Here is a 19323-nt window from a genome sequence, read left to right as displayed (position 1 = left end):
GATGGTTGCTATTACACCTATCCATGTTCCTATGAACAGTACACTTTATCACAATCACTGGCATTTTGTCTGTCATGGTGGCCTGAATATTTAGTCCATTAGTCCATGACTATCCCTAAAACCCTTTTCAAAACTAGGGTCACATTTGCTACTTTTCATTCCTCTGTTATCAAGGCTAATTTAAGTACCAAATTACACAAGACAGTTCATGGTTTGCTCACCAATTTAATTTCTGAATTTTTCTAGGACTACTGAATGAACAGCATGGCAATTTATTCATGTGTATTCAATCAATTTGTTTAAAAAACTTGTATTGAGATATCAAATCTGAACTACTCCCTATAGAAACAACTGCTATTTGGGGATGTCCCTAATCATCCTGTCATAAACCTTGCCAGCGCAAATGAGTTCAAATTCTTTCTGTAATGGCTTTGTCTTTCTCCTTAACCACAACTATCTATTAACACCACCTCTCGCCTAGCAGAATTTACACTGGAAAAAGATGGGGTTTGGCTTTTAGAATTTTAGGCCATTGCATTTCAAAATCTTTTTGTTCTGCCTCATACTAGGTCTACACTTGCCAGAATTGTGCTCTTTTCAGCTTTCCTTGCTTGGATTTTGCTTTTTAAAAAAACACTATTTATTTCTACTAGCTTCTTTTACTGCTGAATTGTGTTGGAAAAGTCTTATTTAATCAGGTTAGAACCAGAAAACAAAGCCCCCATGTATTTTTAATATTTATTTAAAGTGTGTCTTCATTAGTATACAATTCTTTTTTTAAACAATACTGGGTTTTTAAAAGTTTTATTTTAATATTTTTTTTCTCCTACAAGTACAACAAACTTGAGTATGATATCTCACTAGTGAATGGTTCTTCCTCAGTCATTTGCTGCATGTTGATCTGGACTAAGTCAAGGGCTCTGGATTCCCTATCTTGTTTGCTTAATAATTACTGCTCAGTGATATCTAAATACATAGCCTGTGCATGATAGCCTAATGAGGCCTAACATTAAGTTTATCCAGTTTACACATATATAACCAAGAACTGTTGCTATGATCAAGCTTTTGGGTTGTACAGACTCCCCAGCCTCCCACAGTATTTCAGAGCAGTTTCACCTCCATCTCATCAACTAGCCCACAGCTCTTACTAAAGTTCTCCTACTCAGCCACAGAACCATACAGAACTACATTTTGTGGTTTATTCTGATAAAATTAGACTATTAGACTATATTTTCTTTGGTATCTACTGCACCATTTGTCTGCACAGTCCAAACTACCATCTCTGCAATCAGCCAGGCACTCAACATTCCATCAGCTCTGTACAATCTAAACACTGACATTTCAGTGTGCCTTTAAAAGAAAGGGTTACATGCAGACCCACCTACAGAAAGAGGGTGACATACCTGGGGAATTCCCAATTGAATTAATCCTTACCACGTTTCTGAAGACTCACTACTTTTGAAGCACAATGGAAGCAGAGCATTATGAGATAGGGATGTGCCAAGATACCAAATAAAAACCAGTGTAGGTTCCTTCCCAACAGAGATCAAACAGCATTTGAAAAAAAAGAGTGATGAATGGCACAATTATAGTTATTCAAGATTTCTGTACCAAGAGATGCTGTGTCAGGAATTAAACACATGAGGTTTGCTACAAATGTATAAGACCTGCACACACTGCAGGCATTTGTGATATTTGCATTTACTTCCTCATATGAGAAGGGAGAATCTGTTTGAGGAGAGGAGAGGAGAGGAGAGGAGAGGAGAGGAGAGGAGAGGAGAGGAGAGGAGAGGAGAGGAGAGGAGAGGAGAGGAGAGGAGAGGAGAGGAGAGGAGAGGAGAGGAGAGGAGAGGAGAGGAGAGGAGAGGAGAGGAGAGGAGAGGAGAGGAGAGGAGAGGAGAGGAGAGGAGAGGAATTCTTTCAGGACACAATGCAAATAGCTACAGGCTTGAGTTTGACAGCTGAGAAGGCCTCTGGGGCTAGCATTTTTCTATTGGGTGCAACTCACTTATTTTCCATTTGTGAGGCCGATGGTTGGAGCAGCTTCTTTCTGCATTAGGCACAACAGACTCAACAGCTATGCTGCAACAGCCAGTGTGTATTCATTATTATTTATCTGTACTACCATAAATCTTGGAAGGCCTCACCATGGACCACTTTGTATTACACTGGGCTGTGAATAAATACACAACAAAATATAGATATGCTTAAATTCTACATAAAGAGACAACAGAGGGATTACGGCAGAGTCCAAATGCAATGACACAGTACTACTGTGATAGGCATTGGCATTAATATACCTGCAGCATAACTGTTGTCTAGTTGGATTGCTTAAAGTTTCACAGTACATAAAACTTTCAAGAAAAAATTAGAGGGAAGATAGTGAACACTTCCGTTTATGAACAAGTCAACCAATACATGAGAGGCAGCTGAGGAGAAAATATTCAGTGTGGTCTGAAAATTTAATGACCAAATGATGGAAGCTGGCATCATACATTGATCAAAACCATAGTCAACCTCTTGAAACTGAAGAAGAAGTATCAGGTAGAAGTAGTCCTGATGAGCCTTGAAAATAAAGACAGATAGCTTATCTTTATTGTTTTAAAATGAAGCAGGAAATTGATAATAGCGAAGGAGTAGGTTTGGAAAATGGTATTTACAGTGGAGCAGCACTTTGATAGCTAATGAGCAAGGCAAGGCTGCATTTTGTCAAGGCAAAGTAAAAGATTTTCTAATAAAGACTTGATCCATGAAAAACCTGCTGACAGAGAAGAATAATCATCATTTAAGGATCGGAAAAAGATTCCTAAAATGCAGGTTTTATGACAAAACAAATGACAGCATGATGGTGCCATTCATAAAGGGTCCAAAGAAGTTTTGTGAGGGCATCAACATAAGTACAAGAAAACCTACTAACAAAAGAGTAATAGTTGTAACTGCAAATAAGAAACTGGGGGCATTGCTGAAGAAAATTTTCATGCATTAAATCTGCTTAGGATTGGAAAATAAAAGGTATCTGAAACACATAAAACATTGTTTTTCCTACAAATACTGTGAAATGAGAAAATTCTTTCATGTCACATTTATTACTAACTTGCTACAGCTATCTATGCTACCATGTTTTGACTTTCAAGGGTGGAAGAAAAACAATGTTCCTGACATTACAATGTGAGGAGTGCCTCCTTCGATACAAATAAAGACATGTTACATTCAGGACAGTCACGATACAAGCAGAGTGCAAACAGCAGTAGGGGAAGAGATCTCAAAGACTTACAATTAACATGCTGAATGTTCAGGCACATTCCTTTGCTCTTCCTTCTCAGTGCACAGAAGGAAACTTACTCTGTTGCTGTAGTTTGGTATTTCAACTCTTGAGGTATTCTCAAGAGCTGACAAAGTGTAGCTGTGCAGCAAATGCCCACTCCCTACATTCCAAAACATCATCTCCTTCTCTTCATATCTGTTTTCTTGCTTTGGTCCTGGTTCCAGTCATTTATAGCATCATGGCATGAGTTAAATGAAAGAGACCATCAGATCAGGTACTGAACAACAGGGCTAAGCAGTAGTGAGTATTGGAGGGCTGGTTAGAGCAGAAGGCAATTCAGAGCTCCTTTTCTTCTGAACATTTTTAGCAGCACTGCTGCAGGCAGAACAGAACCATGCCCCAACATTATCTCCCTCAAAGTACTGGGAAGTTGCAATCACAGGAAGGGGAAGCAGTCACACCCAAGTGATCTGCCACTCAGTGGTGATGAGGGAAAAAATCAGACAGAGATGAAACATGCAGAGGATTCCCCATACCCCACTCACTTGCATGTCACTTTTCTTCCTTTCCTCCTCTGAAATTAGATCTGTTCTGAGGTACTTTTGACCTACAAGCTCAGTTAGAAGGCTGTCTTTAGGGGTTTTTTTTTGCAATCACCTAATCAAATTCTGCTTTCCTTTCTTTCACCCAACTTACTGCAAGTAAAATAGATATATGGCCAATAGGATTAAAAGGTAAAAACAGCAAACACTTAGGTCTAAACATTTTAAAAACAAAATTCGCTGATCAGGATTTTTTTATGCAAAATGAAACATTCAGTGTTCTAAAACATTTCAGTTTCTGAAATGAAATAATGATTTCGTTTCATATTGAAAAATCTCAATTTCATTTTATATTGCAAAGTCTCAAAAGATTAAGTGTTCAGGTTTTTAAACAAGAACTCTGAAAATACTCATGCCATAATTAACATAATAAAATTGTGGTTTGAGCGCCATTGAAGGTGATACATTTCAAAATCATTAAGTTTTGTGTTTGAACAAGAAATTATGGCTTCTGCTTGGCACTAATTTTATATAGCAACCCATTGTCTTCTCTTCTTAGTTGTAACTGTCATCTTGAATCCTCAATTCATCCTGTAATTCACAAGTAGTCACTGAGTCTTCTTTAACACTTCAAAGTTCTTCTACTCCTCTCCAGCAGAAGAAAACCAAAAACTTCAAGAAAAGCATTTACTGAAAATTTTAAACTGAAACCGAACATATATTCAGTGCAATGAAAAACACCAGTAGCTATCCATTTAGTTCTCCTCTCAGGTACATTTTTCAAACCCATATTAAGGGTTTTGGGGGTTTTTGTTGTTTGTTGGGTTTTTTTTTTTTAACTGGACTCTCTAGTCTGCTTTCTCTGATCTGAGTCTGATTTCTCTTTTGGTCTTGCTCTTTCTTCAAATCACTTTCATTTCATGCTGCTCTTGTGCCAAGCAATAAAAATAATCCTGTGCTTCTTAACCTTTACTCATCAATTATTATCTGTGTCCTTGCTTCATGAGAAAGAATCTCTAATTGTCCTTATACACAATTCCTCCAGACCTTTACAGCCCCATAGTAATTATCCACAAATTCAGTAACATTTCCAGTTCTTTTTTTTTTTTTGTATTAAGACACAGCTGAAAACATCCTTGAATTTAAATACCAGAAAGGAAATACAACATTAGAAAAAAGGGCACAGAGTTTACAGTGTCCCTTTTGTTATACAGGGAAAACACCTACATGTAGATTTTGCTCATTTGTATATAAAAACAGGAGTCAAAGCAATGACTGTACCCATAACTACAGGAAAAGAACTTCCTCCTTAACCCAAGCACAGATATTCATAGCTATTTTTGGGTGAATCCACTGACATATGATATGGGTAATATGTAGTTCCTGCCTAAGACTATAGCTAATCAGCATGTATGATCAAATTCACTCATAATGCCAGCTCAATTTAATTTAACCAAGGTACACTGACACAAATATAAGTGTATATTTATTAACATTTCAGTATTCAACCGAGCAAGACAATTATGTTAGTAAATCAGTTTGCAATATCTATACAGATATTAGTGGTATAAACAGTTTTTATAGATCTATAAATTTCAAAAAGTTTATCCGTCAAAACACAGAGCAAGTCAGAGACACACCATTCTGAAAATAAAGAAAACAAACAACTCTGAACTCCCTACCTAATTGCAGTAGGGAATAACTTCAGGGTCCCATGGTGGATTACCTAAGAATAATAAAATCCTTAACGGGTATATTGTGTATATTTTCTAAAAAGAACCGAAGCAATTTGACATAAGTCAAACCTCTTGATTCACATTTTTATCACTATTAGTTTGCCAACATCAGTAAAGACTAACTATTGAAACAATCAATCATTTCAATGTACTTACAGCTGAATTTTCTCATCATGTGACCAACTATCCACAAAGCCTCAGAGCCATTAAGAAGTTTTGAGGAATATAATATTTGGTACTGCCAAAAAAACATAATTAAAAGAATGCATGTAAATTATACTAATTTTCTAATTAGAAATGTTTTATGATTAATTCACATCTAAAGTACAAGTGGGGGAAAAGCAGGACTTACATTATCTCAATAAGCAGGTTCCAGTACAATCAATGAGACAGTGACAGAATGCACAGTAAGGAGTCACAGTAGGGTCCTGATCTTGCAACTGAACTTTCACAAAAAGAACCCCGCACTACTGCAGAATCTCCTGAATTTCAATAGGGCCCTACCCACACATAATCAATTACAGAGTCTGCCTATGTGGGAGTAACAACAGCGAGAACAGGACCTGTTCCTCCACACACCTGCAAAAATACCAAGATTAAAAAAAAATAAAATTAGTAACATGCAGCAAAACCTACTGATAGCCTGTTTTATTACAGCATTTAGCACATAATAAAGGAGTTCCATACATCTTTAAGTTGCATATTTTTATAGGAATTTTTAGCTCCTTCTTTAAAGAATGTTGGCTTAAAATTGCTTATGAATTTTACATGTAGTGACAGCACATTATGGAAGCTTTTACTGATATTACTTGAAATATAATTTTTTTAATTATCACTTTCTAAAAATTAATTATCCTAGTTTCTTTGGTCTATTGTGCAAGTCACTTTTTAGTGCTTCAACCTTCTTAAAATCTGTCCCACAACATCCATTTTAGGGATGCAGCATTGGCCTATGAATTTGTTGAGGCCTTCATGACTGTGAAAGTATCTGACTACATATAGTAGCATCCATGACTGAAGCCTTCAAAAATGCATAATGAAAAGCAGTTCAGAATTAGTAATTTTTAGACCAAAAAGTGGTAGCTTTTTAGAACAAAAAATCCTTATTATAAACTTTGCTAAGATTAAAGACTTTGTGAACACCATTTAGAACAGAGGAAGAACACAACATAGTGTTAAACAACACAGCACCACTTTGCTGTTCACACAAAACTTAACATCCATTTTTTCACCTTACTCTTCATTATTGAAAATACATCTAGGTTGATCTTTAAAAGGAAAGTGTTATATATTACAATAGTTTTATATATTATAAGCATTTAAAATCCAGTTAGCCATAGTTCCATTAAGTAACATTAAACTGGTGACATATTTAACTGGTGACACTAGGCAAGACTACCGGTGATAAAGGTTTTAAGAACAAATAGATCCTAGAAACATGCAAAAAACCATTTCTACATTCTTTTAATACAGATAGCTCTGCAGAAACAACAATACTTAAAAAAATAAACAAAAAAAGCTGGGATCAAATGAAAGGATGTGAGAATCTGACAACCCAAAAGTTTCATAAAATGGAATGCAGTGTGTTCGAGGGGGTTTTTTTGTAATGACTAATTGTTCTGTTCTTGGCTTTGATTTTGTGAAAAAAAAAAACACCATGAAAATTAGCAGAAAGTGGAAAAGAGTATCACAAGTTTTTGTTCCTTGCTGCCAGGTTGATGGTTTTCAACTGGGCAAACAAAAAATTTGACATTTCAAGACGGTTACCTTATGATACTGAACTGGAAGTGTTTCTTCTCATGTTACTTCTTTCAAATTTTACATTTCATATGCATGACTCTTAGGCTTGTTATTCTGAGAAATTTAATTGTTTTTAAATATGCTACAGCACTAAATTCTGTTTAAAGTGTATCTTGACCCCTATCTAATATAACACAGAAAATTTAAAAATATCAGACATATGCCAAGTTAGTGTGCCTACTTGAGCCTGTACAGTGAGTGACACAGCACTTCTGGCAATTGTAATCTGCCCATTTCTTATTACTAGGATGAATGAGCAGAAAAGACCTTTCAGAATGATTTTGGTGACAAAATCACACAGTTACATATTTAGCATTTCTCAAGTTGCAGTGCAGTGTGGTGACTTGATGAAGCCTGATCCTCATACTGTTTTCTCTCTCTGTATCTAGCACCACATCTTCCTTCACAAAGGAAGTATATTGGAATACAATGCATATTTTCTGCACTGTTCCAAAAGAGTAGGTTGTAGGATAGGTCAGGGACACATAGCTGCAGTCTAAATTACAGTCAGTTTCTGGAGAGAGCTGAAACACAGTTTTACAATTTTGACAGCCTAAGAAATAGCTCAGATCTAACATACAAACAGCCAAAGAAATTAAATCCTGAAGCTGTCTCAACAGTTCCCTTCTCTGACATGGACAAGAAAAACATTTTTTTTAATCCAGGTATAGCAAACACCATATCATGGAATGATTCACAAGTGGTTTGGAAGACTAGAAGGCCCTGGCAACACCAAGGCTTTTTCATGACTAGCAGAAATAATGAAATCTAGTTACCTACCTGCATGCTTACAGGTGCCACCAACACTCTTGTGCCGAAGCTAGCCTGGCTGTTTTCCCATTCCCTTCTAAACAGATTTCTCTAAATTTCAGCTTCTGATGTTTAGGAGAACAGGAGGCAGCTCACATTGTGGGCAGGTCTGAACTACATGTGTAGACTGGCAGACCAACCAAGCATGCTGACCTGCAAGGCAACAGGTTGAAGAGAACAGAAAATTTCTGAGTCCATGCTACAGCTTTTTCTACCCCAGGGGCACTAATTTGAGTCCCTTCTCTACTCACAGCTGCTAAATTTCATTCAAATTGCAGAAACTTGACTTTGTGACCTCTACCTCTATATCAAATGCAGCTAAAATTAAGCAGTGGATTTGAAAGTTATTAGGTGATAACACAATCCTTATATATCTTGTTTTGCTCAGAACGTAGGCATGAAAAAACTGTAGCATAATGACTGTGATAATAATGGTTTTTATGTCACTTATTGTTTTCATTCAGGAGTTACACCACAAAGTCAGATACAACAGAGCACAATTGTTACTCAGTGATAGCAGAAATGAATCCAGAGAATGTAGAGACTTTCAATAAAGCTGGATTAATTTTGCAAGGTGAACAGGGCCCTGAATGCAGGTTGCTTCATAAAGGTGAAAATTTAACAGAAACACAGTATTTTTTTTTAACTTACCATGACTATAACTGACTGCCCGTCATGGAGATCCATTCTTCTCTTCCAACTCCATCCTGTCTTTCCTAAGGCTTAAAAAAAGTTCAGTGATAGACAGCTCAATAAAACAGCCACATCAAGTGTAATCAGTCTATACTTGTACTTTTGTGGGTTTTTTTGGTTAGGTTGGTTGGTTTTTTTGGTTTTTGGTTTTTTTTAGAATGAGCAGAGTGATTTTTAAAGTATCACCTTAAAATCCTGATCTTACTGCCTGGATCCTGATATAAAAAATTAGGGAATAGTTTTTAGTAATATGTAAAATCCAGTTCCTTTTTTATAAACAGCGCCCACAATGCTCTGTTTACCTTTCTATTGATATAGCACTATGTTTTTAATTTGTATATTTCTCACTAAAAAGGCAAACTTGAAATCAGAGAGGTTTTTATGTTGCTGGATTCCAGGATGAAGGAAGGAAAGAAATTGAAAAAGTATAATGACCTCTCTAAAACTCCAGTAAAAAAAGAAGAGAGACAAAGAATAATCAGTGTGGAAAAGTTAATAGAAAACTGGACATTAGAGGAAAGGTTAGCAGGACACAACAGGTATAAGAAGAGTCAGGGAAGTCAAAGTGATTCAGTCAAATGGGGATGGAACAAAAGAAACAAAGTTATATTCTAAGCAGGGTAATGAAAACAAGCCGTTCAAAACAGTTTGACATTGGTCTACCTCTTCTTCTGTTGAAGTGAAAGAATTACATCAATTCAAAAATGCCTCAAGAACCTTAAAACCATTTAACTTTAAGCATTTGGAGCAGCTAAACTCTGCTCAGCTAAGCAACTAAAGAAGGGCTTAAATTTGGAAATCAATTTACATCCTATTGTTATCTTTCACTAGGTCTGTGGTATCAAAAACACATTCAAAACTGAGCCTCAGCTCCTCACCTAATAACACCCAGACTCACACTTTGGTGCTGGTTGGGATCCAGCCATTGGTTAACAGATAGGCAAAGTCAATTCAAGATGCAAGGGACTAATGTGGCTTCAGACTCTTCTCTCCCACACTCATGCAAGTATTTTTAATGCAAGATTAACTGATGAAGAGAATGAAGACAGTTAAAATTAATTCAAGAATCAGCTCTCTAAAAGAAAACTAAAGAAAAAATGGCTGAGAAAGAACAAAGAAACAGATTGTTGAATCTGTATTAAAAATAAATGACCACTGTTACATCTCAATGCACTGTGCCTGCAAACTGCTGCTTCTTTTTGGTTTAAGTATTAAACCTTGATTTTAAAACATGAAATGGTAAAGAACCTTGCAAAGGTTAAGTTCAGTGGTTGATAACAGTACTAAAGAAATTCTTAACACAGGGCATAGCTCAGATGTTGGCATAAAGGGCTCAGCATCTCTCTTGGCTATTTAAACATATTTGTGCTTCCAAACCCAGTTTGGTAAACAGCTGAGACAGGGTAAATATCCTGTATTCCAAGAGGTTTAAACTGTGGAAATCATAAGCCACTAACAGGGTTCTGTCCCTTTTACTCCTCACTCTACAATACAGTTGCTAAAAAAATTGATTTGCTGAGATACCAGAAAGGTCTGGGGTATCTCTCAGCATTCTTTGAACTTCTGGTCACTGTGATCCATCTCCTCAGCTATGGATCATTCTGTGCACCATTATTTCAAACTGTCACCTATCTAAATTATCAGGAAGTCAACAACATTTAACAACTATATTCTTACACAAGCAAGCCCCTGCTCCCAATATTACTTCCTTAATTTATATCTCTAAAAGAAAGGAAACTCCTTGTTTTAAGATCTATGCTTAATAACCCATACATATAAAAATCATTACCTAGTGATTCGTATGACTAGGATTAAAGACCTGATCAAGGCAGTGAAATAAAAAGAGAAATAGTTCCTCTATATTTAGTCACCTTTTCACAAAATGGCTAAACAAAATAATGTTTTGTTCTTCCCAGGAGAATTATGAACAGTACTAAAATTTTATAAATGTTGTGAAGTTCAGAGTTCAAAATTTCCAAGAAACTGGGAAATTAGAGAAGCAAATTAAGATCTTGCTTCTTTCAGTCTTAAAAGAAACAAATTGTACGCAAAAGAGCAAACAAACTAATACTAGCTAAAAGCACTTTCAGATCCCCCACTCCTGCATTCCAGTAGCATTTCATTTAGTTGCAGGCATTCATATCTGTAAAATTTAAACTTCAGTCTTTCAAACAGCTTCATATATCCTGAACTTTTCTAAGTAGTGCTACTGATAAAAGTATTAATGTGAACAGAGTTAGGCACAGGATTAAGGCTAAAGAAAGTAATAAAGAAATTAACTAATGAATTCAGTGTATCACTAACAATTTTTGAAGTTAAGGACAGCAAAGAATAAAGCAAAGCTTGAAAAATTAACAGCTGAAATATGGGATGTGGAGGAAAAATTAGGTTATGGTCCCACAAGTTACCCAACAAAAATCTAACTTCAATACCTATAAAATAAAATAATCAGTGCTAAACAGGAAAAAATAATAGAGCATCCCTAACTTAATAGTCATGACAACCACACTCTTTTCTCACCATTTGATGAGTTCTTCGGTTCAAGGTTGAAGTTCATGGCTGCTGTGCAGAAGATCACTTAGCCACTGTTCTGCTGTAATGAATCCATGAATAAAAGAATGGGCTTCAGTTTTCACAGATACCAAGACAGAACTTTTCATAACCATTAAATCCACAAAAATATTAAAATGTTTAAGTTAGACCATTTAAGCAAAACTTTACCATAGGACCTAAGTTTAATACCAACTCCTTTATTAAATCCTCAGGGATAAGTTTGTTATTATGAGTCAGGCCTATATATATGTAGGAGTCAATACTATAAGATGCTATCAAAACATAGAAATCCAAACCTTTTGATGACTACACCACTAGTTTTTATGCTATATTGAGTATTTTAGTGGTTTAAAAAAATCTAAATGGTTTTGCTACTGAAAAGTAAGGAGGTAAAAGAAAAAAAGCTCGTTTTATTTTTCGTGTGGAAGTTCATAGGAAATCTAATAAAGTATATGCATGTCCTAAGCCAGCACATCCTTCTTGCAGTCCTTACAGTCTATAGAAGCATCCTTAGACCAGATTTATACTGGCAAATTCAAAACTCTGTTTTCATTGTACAATAGCAAACGCTGTCCACTTTAGTCCTTTCTAGATTACAACCTCTATCATTGCAAGCAGACTAAAATTGCAAAAGCAATGAATTCCAAATATTGTGTTTGTCAGGGTAAAATAGAGACTGAATGGCTACAGCAGAAAGTAAAACACACATGAAGAAGGATGCCCAACTACAGTTACTAGGTTATTAAACTGAAACTTTAAACTTCAAGTGATATGAAATGTACAGGGGAGGCCTGAAGAGAGGCTCAGATGAACCTATAACAAGGATCTAGAAGGCTGGATGAGCATCAGGGGCAAGGCAGGGCTCAAATTAGAAAAATAAGTAGGAAAAAATTTCAAATTTTCACTGGCTATATGTCAATATACAATACAAACACTGAATACCAAAACAATATGTAGGTGTGCAATTATAATCATGTGGGTGTGCCTTAGTGCCCCTCAATTGGTCTAACTTACCTAGGAACTTTCCAGATGAAATAGAATAATGTGCAAGAGCCCAGGCAAGCCAAATAATCTAACTGAAAAGTTACCCAGTAATGACACAACGCCAGTTTTCATTACAACAAATTCCTCTAATCCTCACAGTTGTAAAATAAATCTTAGAAACACATAGCAAGGTAATTTGCAAAGCAATGCATGCCTGAGCCAGAAGACAGCCTCCAGCTTTCTAACCATCCCTGGCTATGAGCTTCTGTGTCATTTCAGCAGACAAGTGCCTTGCTTTGGTTTTGCCACCTCTCAGCTGCATCTAAGCAATCCAGTATACCCAAGCACAAAGCCTGCTGCATATAGGAAACTCCAAGTACAGGAAGCTGGGGGGGATGTCATGTTAGCAATGTAGGTTATTATAAGTCCTTTTTTACACTGATTTTCTCTAGACATTTAATTCACAAATTTGGGGGCTCAGGATTCTCCAGGGCACAAACCCAGGATTCCTAAAAGTGCCTTCTAGGTCTCTAGACTGGATCCTATTGGCAACAGTTTCCCTCTTCTGACATAAGAGGACCTATGCAAGAACTGGGAAAAAAAGCTGAAAGTTCTACAGACAGAACTTTCTCGGGGCCGGTGAAAGTCTAATAAATGAAACTGCCTAAGAACTAAGGGCCGTCAGAAATCTAACTGCACCTTGCTTGAAGAACAAAACATATTACTTCAGCCTTACCTCACTAACATAAAAACATAATGTGTATGGAAGAAAAGACAGATACAATAAACTGAAAACATTCAATTGGACACGCTCCTTCCCTTGGCAACAAAAGAGCAGATAATATGACAAATGCTGGTCATGTCACTTCTTACTGGATGAGGAGATTCTCTGACAATTTAATGGCACTCTCTGAGGAGAAGAACCTGTAATGCAGGACAGGTACTATGAGGAGGTTTTCAGGTAGTGCTGTAATGGGAACTGCTTGAAGAAAGGAGTTGATTATAAAAACTGCAGCTTAACCTCATATCTGCTTCCACAGCAGATAAGACATCTACCAGTCTGATGAGTCCAGTTTGTTTGGGATGGAAACTTGATCTAAAAGGTTGATATTATTTTTTGTGAGGCTCAAAATCCCTTTCTTTTCCTTCTATTCTCAGCTGTGTTCCTGCTGTGACTTTTTGGCTTGGCTAGTCACTGAGGAAACACTGATGATCCTCTCCCAGATGCTACAGCTAAAGAATGCAATAGCCACCTCCTCTTACATGGATTTTTACACTACAGCAATTGCCTTTCTCACTTTTTCTAATTCTCAGTTAAATATTTACCCATTCTGATCCACAAATTATTGTAATTGTGCATTATTTAAGATATACGGATAGAAGGTGTAAACTAAAAATATTACATTAGGTTTAAGCTTTATGCAGTCCTAAGTAATTCTGAGAATGATGGTTTTGTAATGTCACTATTAACTTTGTAAGTCCGAAACAAAAGAGCATAATAAGAAAGAGAACTACTCAGTGTGCTTACACATAATCATACAGATTTCAGTCTGTGCAGAACTGGGGCCTATATGCATTAAGAATGGAACCTGAGAGCAAGTACTAGATATTAGGGGATGTAAAAATTTCACTTTCATTAAAAATCTTAATGAAATCTTAGGAATGATATCTGAAAGTAGTGTCCTATTCATATTGAAGAATACCATGTATCACAGAAACAGTGTATCACAGTATATTGACATAATATTTTCTACATCTTATTTTTATATTAGCATTGGAAAAATGGGTGTAAAATAGTAACTAGAATTATTTTAGGGCAAAACTATACATAATCTAAGTACAGAGAAGTGGTATCAGCAACACCATAATTTTATATTTTTCTTTACTGTTTTCACTGCTATTTCTACTGCAAAGTTTTCTTTTCACAGGCACCTAACCTTCAGGGAAAAAAATCAGAAAATATGTACTATCATTCCTTTCAGTTGAAAGGCATACTTTTCAAAAATTTTGCTTAGAGTAATTTTAGTAAAAGAGCAAAAAAGTAAATATACTGCAAATAATTTATATTTCCTCCTTCTTAATAGAATGGCTTTACGATCTGAAGTTTTGTCATGTAGCTCATTTTCATTGAGAACCTGGTTTTAAAAAATTAGGAATCAATTTCTTTAGCTGCACCAAACTTCAATTCAGAGGAAAATATAATAACATAAATGCATAATATTACCTATGTGATTACTTACATGTTGCATGGCACTACTTTTTTCCTTAAGGAGCTCCAGAATTACACACTCTCTGAGCAGCAGTAATTTTCGTAGCCATGATGGTCTAGGCTTTTTGAGCTCAAAAGCTTCGTGTTTTGTACTGTAGCACTGGTTAAAAAAAAAAAAAAAAAAAAAAAAAAAAAAAGCGAGAGAAATTACCTCTCCCTTTCAAAACTTGTTCTTTATATTTTGTCAGTGCAGCTCTAGCAGGGAGCAGTGGAATCATGAAAAGCATTAGGCCCTGAGCCTGCTAGCGTTCGTCTGCCAGCAGTCCAACCGAGTTCAAGAGGACTTGCTCACAGACGTGAAGGGAAGATTTTGAAAGTCAGTGGGAACAGAGCTCCCAGACTCCCATTATGTACTTTTGAAAAATCTTCCCCTAAGTCATGAGAACAACAGTTTGCAGGTCTGAGGCCCCTGCTTTCCTTTCCCATTCTAAAAAGTGCATCAGATTAGTAAAAAAAAGCGCGGAACACTGCTCGAGGAGCGGCTGGCAGGGATGCGCTGGGTCTCCCAGCCGAGGCAGGGTCCGCGGAGCTGCCGGGGAAGGACCCTTCATGAGGCACAAGTCAAGTGCAGGCTGCGAGTGGCTCGGGCGGCACTGCCTTCTGCCTTCCCCCCGCGGCTTTCGGCAGCTCGCTAACCTCCATCTCGGCTGCCCCATCCCCAAAAGGCGGGTGGGAGCACTAACCCGGCCATCAGGTATCTTACGATCAGTCGCAGCTGGGAGCGGAGGGGAGGATGCGGCGTGAAAATGAAAGTTCGCCTTCTCTCCGAGCGCTCTGCGCGCAGCCGAGGCGGGAGCGCTGCCCGAGTTGAACCTCGCTCCGTGAAGTTCCTCCGAGATGGCTTTTTGCCTTTTTTTTTCCTTTTCTTTTTCTTTTTTTTTTTTTAATTTTTGTGGGGGGTGTTTTAGTTGGTTTGGGGTTTGTTTTGGTTTGGTTTTCTTTTTAGTTTTTTTTTTCTTGTTGTTTGGTTTTTTTCGCAATGACCAGTGTAGTCCGCTCCGGGCCCGCTCTGCCCCGGGATGAGCCCGCACAGCCGCGCTCCGCCGCTGAGGGGCTGCTGGCGAGCCCGGCCGGGGGGCGCCCCGGGGCGCTGCCGCCCGCAGCCGGTGCGGCGGCAGGAGGGGGATGGGGAGCGGCGGCTGCCAGTCGGGATCGGGATCGGGCCCGTGCGCTGCGGGCAAGCGCCGAGCGCTCCGCACCCTGCTCTGGCTGCGGCGGGGTGCGCGGCCATGTGGGGGGACGAGGGGGGTCAGGCTGCAACCTGAGCGCAGCGGGAGCCGCGGGGGTCCTTGGAGGCAGGGGGGGGCGCGGGGGGGAGGCGCTGTTCATATTTTCCTCAGGTCCTCTTGGCGCACATCCCCCTCCCCCAGCCGGGCTTCCTTTCCCTACCTTCCCAAAATCCGCTGTCGTGCCCCCCTATCCACCCCCCTCCCTTCCACCGGCGCCTTTACCTTGACAAGTTCGCGGGGCCAGCGGAGGTCTCGCTCCCCCTCTCTCTCTCTCTCCCTCTCTCCCACACACATCTCTAACGCGCCACCTCTCCCCCGCGGGCCCGGGCTCCGGGTGACATTTCCCTCTCTCTCTCCCTCCCTCCCTCCCTCCTTCCCTCTCTCCCCCCCCACCCCCCTTTCCCCATTAGCGGCGGTTGGGTCGGGAGCGCGCGGTGAGCGGGGAGGGCGTGGAGCGCGCGCGGGCGGGCGGGCGGCGGGAGCGCGGGGGGGAGGGGCGGCATTGACAGCGAGCGCCGTGTCCGTGCGGCGCTGCCGCCTCAGCCCCCGCACGCCCCCCCCCGTTCCCGGCATGCCCCGGGGCGGCGGGGCTGGCGCTAACGAATTTGAATGAAGAGCCCTCCGCTCTTTCGGCGCCATTTTCGAGTGATGCCCGATCGCATCGCTGCTACCGCCGCCGCGGGGGAGGCGCGGGGGCCGCCCGCCCTCCCGCCCCGCGAAACTCACCTCCCTTCCCCTCCGCTGCCCCGCTTCCACCCTCACCGTCGCGCTTCGGAGCGGGTGCCGCCGCTGCCGCCGCCGGCACAGGCGGTAAGAGCCGGAGGGACCGGGCGCGGCTGGGGCAGAGGGAGCTGGGCGGGCGGGGGAAGCGCGTCTTTGCAAAACGGGGGCAACCTGCACCCCGCCGCCGGGAAAAGCCACCTCGGGAGCCCGGCGGGCAGCGGGCCGGGAGGCGGCGGCAGGTCCTGGGCGGATCTGTCACTCGCTTCCCTCCGCCTCGGCAGCCGGGAGCGGCCGTCTCCTCCGGCAGGTAACCCCGCTTGCTCCCCGGGGCGGCACCGCGCCCGGGCGGGGATCCCGGCAGCGCCGCTCGCACCCGGCCCGCGGAGAGCGGCGGGGGCGCGGGCGGGAGCCGCGGGACAGCTGGAGCTCCAGAGGGTCCCGGTGCCCCGCGCTGCCGGGACATGATAGGACAGGCTGCCCCTCATCTCCCCTCCGGTCGCTACCAGCCCCCCCGCCAGCGGATCCCTCCCTCCCGCGTTCTGCCCCCCCCCACCCCGCTCTCCGCCGTGGAAATTTCGGGGCAGCGCCCGGGACACGGAGGCTCCTGCTTCCCGGCTCTGCAGCGGCAGCCGCCAGGATGACTTCCACACTTACATGCACATCTCCCTTTCTCGCCCGCCGCCCCCAACCCCCCCCCCCCCACCCCCCGCCTCCTCCTTCCTCTCTCCCCGTGTTTTCGTAAGCTGGATTAATGCCCCTTCGCTCTTTCTCTTCCCTTTCCCTTCTCCCCCCGCACCCCCCCCACCCAAAAAAATATAGAGAGGACAACCTTCGGGGTTTTTTTCTCCGTTTGTTTCCTCTCCATGTTAGCAGATTAACTTCTCCGTTTAAGCGCTTTCTCCACCTCCCACTCAATCGCTTAATTTCCCGTGTCGCGATACGGAGCCGCCTTTTGCAGGAGCCCGGGTGACGGTCGTGCTGCCACATGCTGTCACATTTATCATCTCTGCCCCTTTGGGTATTAACGAATGACCAAAGTGCTCTTCATCCCCTATTGCACAGAGCTATTTTTTCCCCCTCGTAGCGTTAAAAAGCGAGTTTCCTTCCTGGACTGGAGGGGGGGAAAACATAATCCGAGACCATTTGAATCGTGCCAGCTATTTGTAGGTGTTTTTCCTCTCCTCCCACACACCCCAAAACCGAGTAAATACCCTCCCCATAGATAGCCCAGCCTAATACTGTGATCAGAGCTGGCCATTCACCTCCTCTTCTCCGCCTACAAAATTCTCTGTCTCTGTCACCCGGGTCGCTATTTGTCATTGGCTTAGCTATTTTTTGGTGGTTGTTTCTATGTCATTTCTCGGTGGCCGGCAGCTCTCGGTCTCTCGTAGCTGTATGAACGCGATCGTGCTTATTGTGATAGGCGCCGAGACCTCTCGCAGCCTGTGCGCCGGGCGATTCCCCCTCCGCACACACACACACACACACACATACATACACACATAATATGTGACACGGTGCCTTTTTCTCCACGACGCCGTTTAACCCCCTCGGGGCCGGCTCTGGCGTGGGCGCTCGCGTTTCGGAGTTGCGCACACAGGCTCACAAGGCATCTTTTTGTGGCGGGAGCGCCGGCGGGGACAGCACCGTGCGGCGGGGCCGGCAGGGAGCTCGGGCGCTGCCAGGCCAGCGGGCTCCTTCCCAGCCACAATTTCTAAGCGTTACTTTTTATTCCTCTTCCTCCTTCCCTCTTCACTTTCGGCCGCACGACCTTTTTTAAAAAACATTATTATTTTAATTTTTTTTTCTGGAGGCAGGAAGGCGCATGGATATTTTCCCCGATGCCGTGTGAGCGGCGGGCGCCCGGGGCTGCCGTCGAGCTGGCGGGCGCGCAGGATGCGCAGCGAATGCAGCATCGGGCCCCCCGTTAAGGCGCCCGTTCAGCGGAGGCTGGACCGGCTCTGCCCTCCCTGGTTGCCTGCGGGGACGCGGGGCTGGGAGGTTGGACCGGGTCACAGCCTTTCCCCGCTCCTCTTCCTCCCCCCACGCTGCCCCCCCGTCCTCCGCTCCCCCCCCGCGCATCCCTCCGCGGCGTTCAAAGCCAGAAGCGGCCGCCGTGCGCTCGAGTACCCCGGCCACCGAAAATAACGAGTTAACCGAGGGACGTAGGAGGGACGTAGAGAAGAGTTGGGGTGCAGAAGTGCTGTACAAAAGATTTCTGTGTGCATGGCTGAGAGCGTGTAGTCTTAAAGTGAAATGCAAAACTTAGCGTTTCCAGCATGGCAACTGGATTGTGATTCAAGGTATTTTCTGTCTAATGCAGAAGTCCAACAGTTCAAGGAGATTTTTCTGTCTCACATCCCTAGTTTCCCTGGATTCTTTTAATCCAGTACATAAATTACACTTTTCCAGTTATTTTTTCCCTGGGAATAGCTGCTTAGTTTGTCTCCGCAATTCATACCTTTGTGCCCTGATAGAAAATTCCGCTTAATCCTTGAAATTGAAATACTAGTAAGATCCTATTGAGATTTAGTACTCATTTCTTTAGCTCTGCATCATTACTTTCAGAGTGTTTTCAGAAATGTTTTTGACAGTCAGTATGGGAATGTGCACAAAGCTGTTTTCACTGTAGCTGTGTATACTTTGAAATATCAGAATTTGAAGAGATTTACACTACTTCGCTGTGGAATTGCACTCACAAATACTGACTTTCACTTTC

The 19323-nt window shown here is 41.7% G+C and overlaps 1 protein-coding gene and 1 long non-coding RNA gene across 45 annotated transcripts in view; one reads left to right on the top strand and one right to left on the bottom strand.

Annotated features, from left to right (window-relative positions):
- The window catches only part of LOC135294053 (uncharacterized), an 84637-nt gene extending 68389 nt beyond the window's left edge, over positions 1 to 16248 (bottom strand). For 37 of the 39 annotated variants that reach the window (XR_010356157.1, XR_010356152.1, XR_010356158.1 and 34 more), the window contains exons 1-7: positions 16104 to 16248; positions 14624 to 14752; positions 11367 to 11439; positions 8805 to 8875; positions 8124 to 8306; positions 5896 to 6122; positions 5700 to 5781 (exon numbers count right to left, since the gene is read on the bottom strand). The gene's annotated coding sequence lies outside the window, so the exon portion shown is untranslated. The other 2 variants (XR_010356189.1, XR_010356190.1) reach the window with 2 other exon arrangements.
- LOC135294055 (uncharacterized) overlaps positions 1 to 19323 on the top strand; it is an 87073-nt gene that overhangs the window by 34491 nt on the left and 33259 nt on the right. For 3 of the 6 annotated variants that reach the window (XR_010356197.1, XR_010356193.1, XR_010356191.1), the window contains exon 1: positions 16574 to 16691. The exons of 2 other annotated variants lie outside the window; for them this stretch is intronic. This is a non-coding gene — a long non-coding RNA (uncharacterized LOC135294055). Of the gene's footprint in view, positions 1 to 16573; positions 16692 to 18729; positions 18908 to 19323 lie in introns of those variants that run through there. One more of the 6 variants, XR_010356192.1, reaches the window with a different exon arrangement.

Source organism: Passer domesticus, chromosome 2, assembly GCF_036417665.1.
Source record: "Passer domesticus isolate bPasDom1 chromosome 2, bPasDom1.hap1, whole genome shotgun sequence".
Lineage (NCBI taxonomy): Eukaryota > Metazoa > Chordata > Aves > Passeriformes > Passeridae > Passer > Passer domesticus.
The sequence above is the reverse complement of the archived record's forward strand: the minus strand, read 5'-3'. Positions and strand labels throughout refer to the sequence as shown.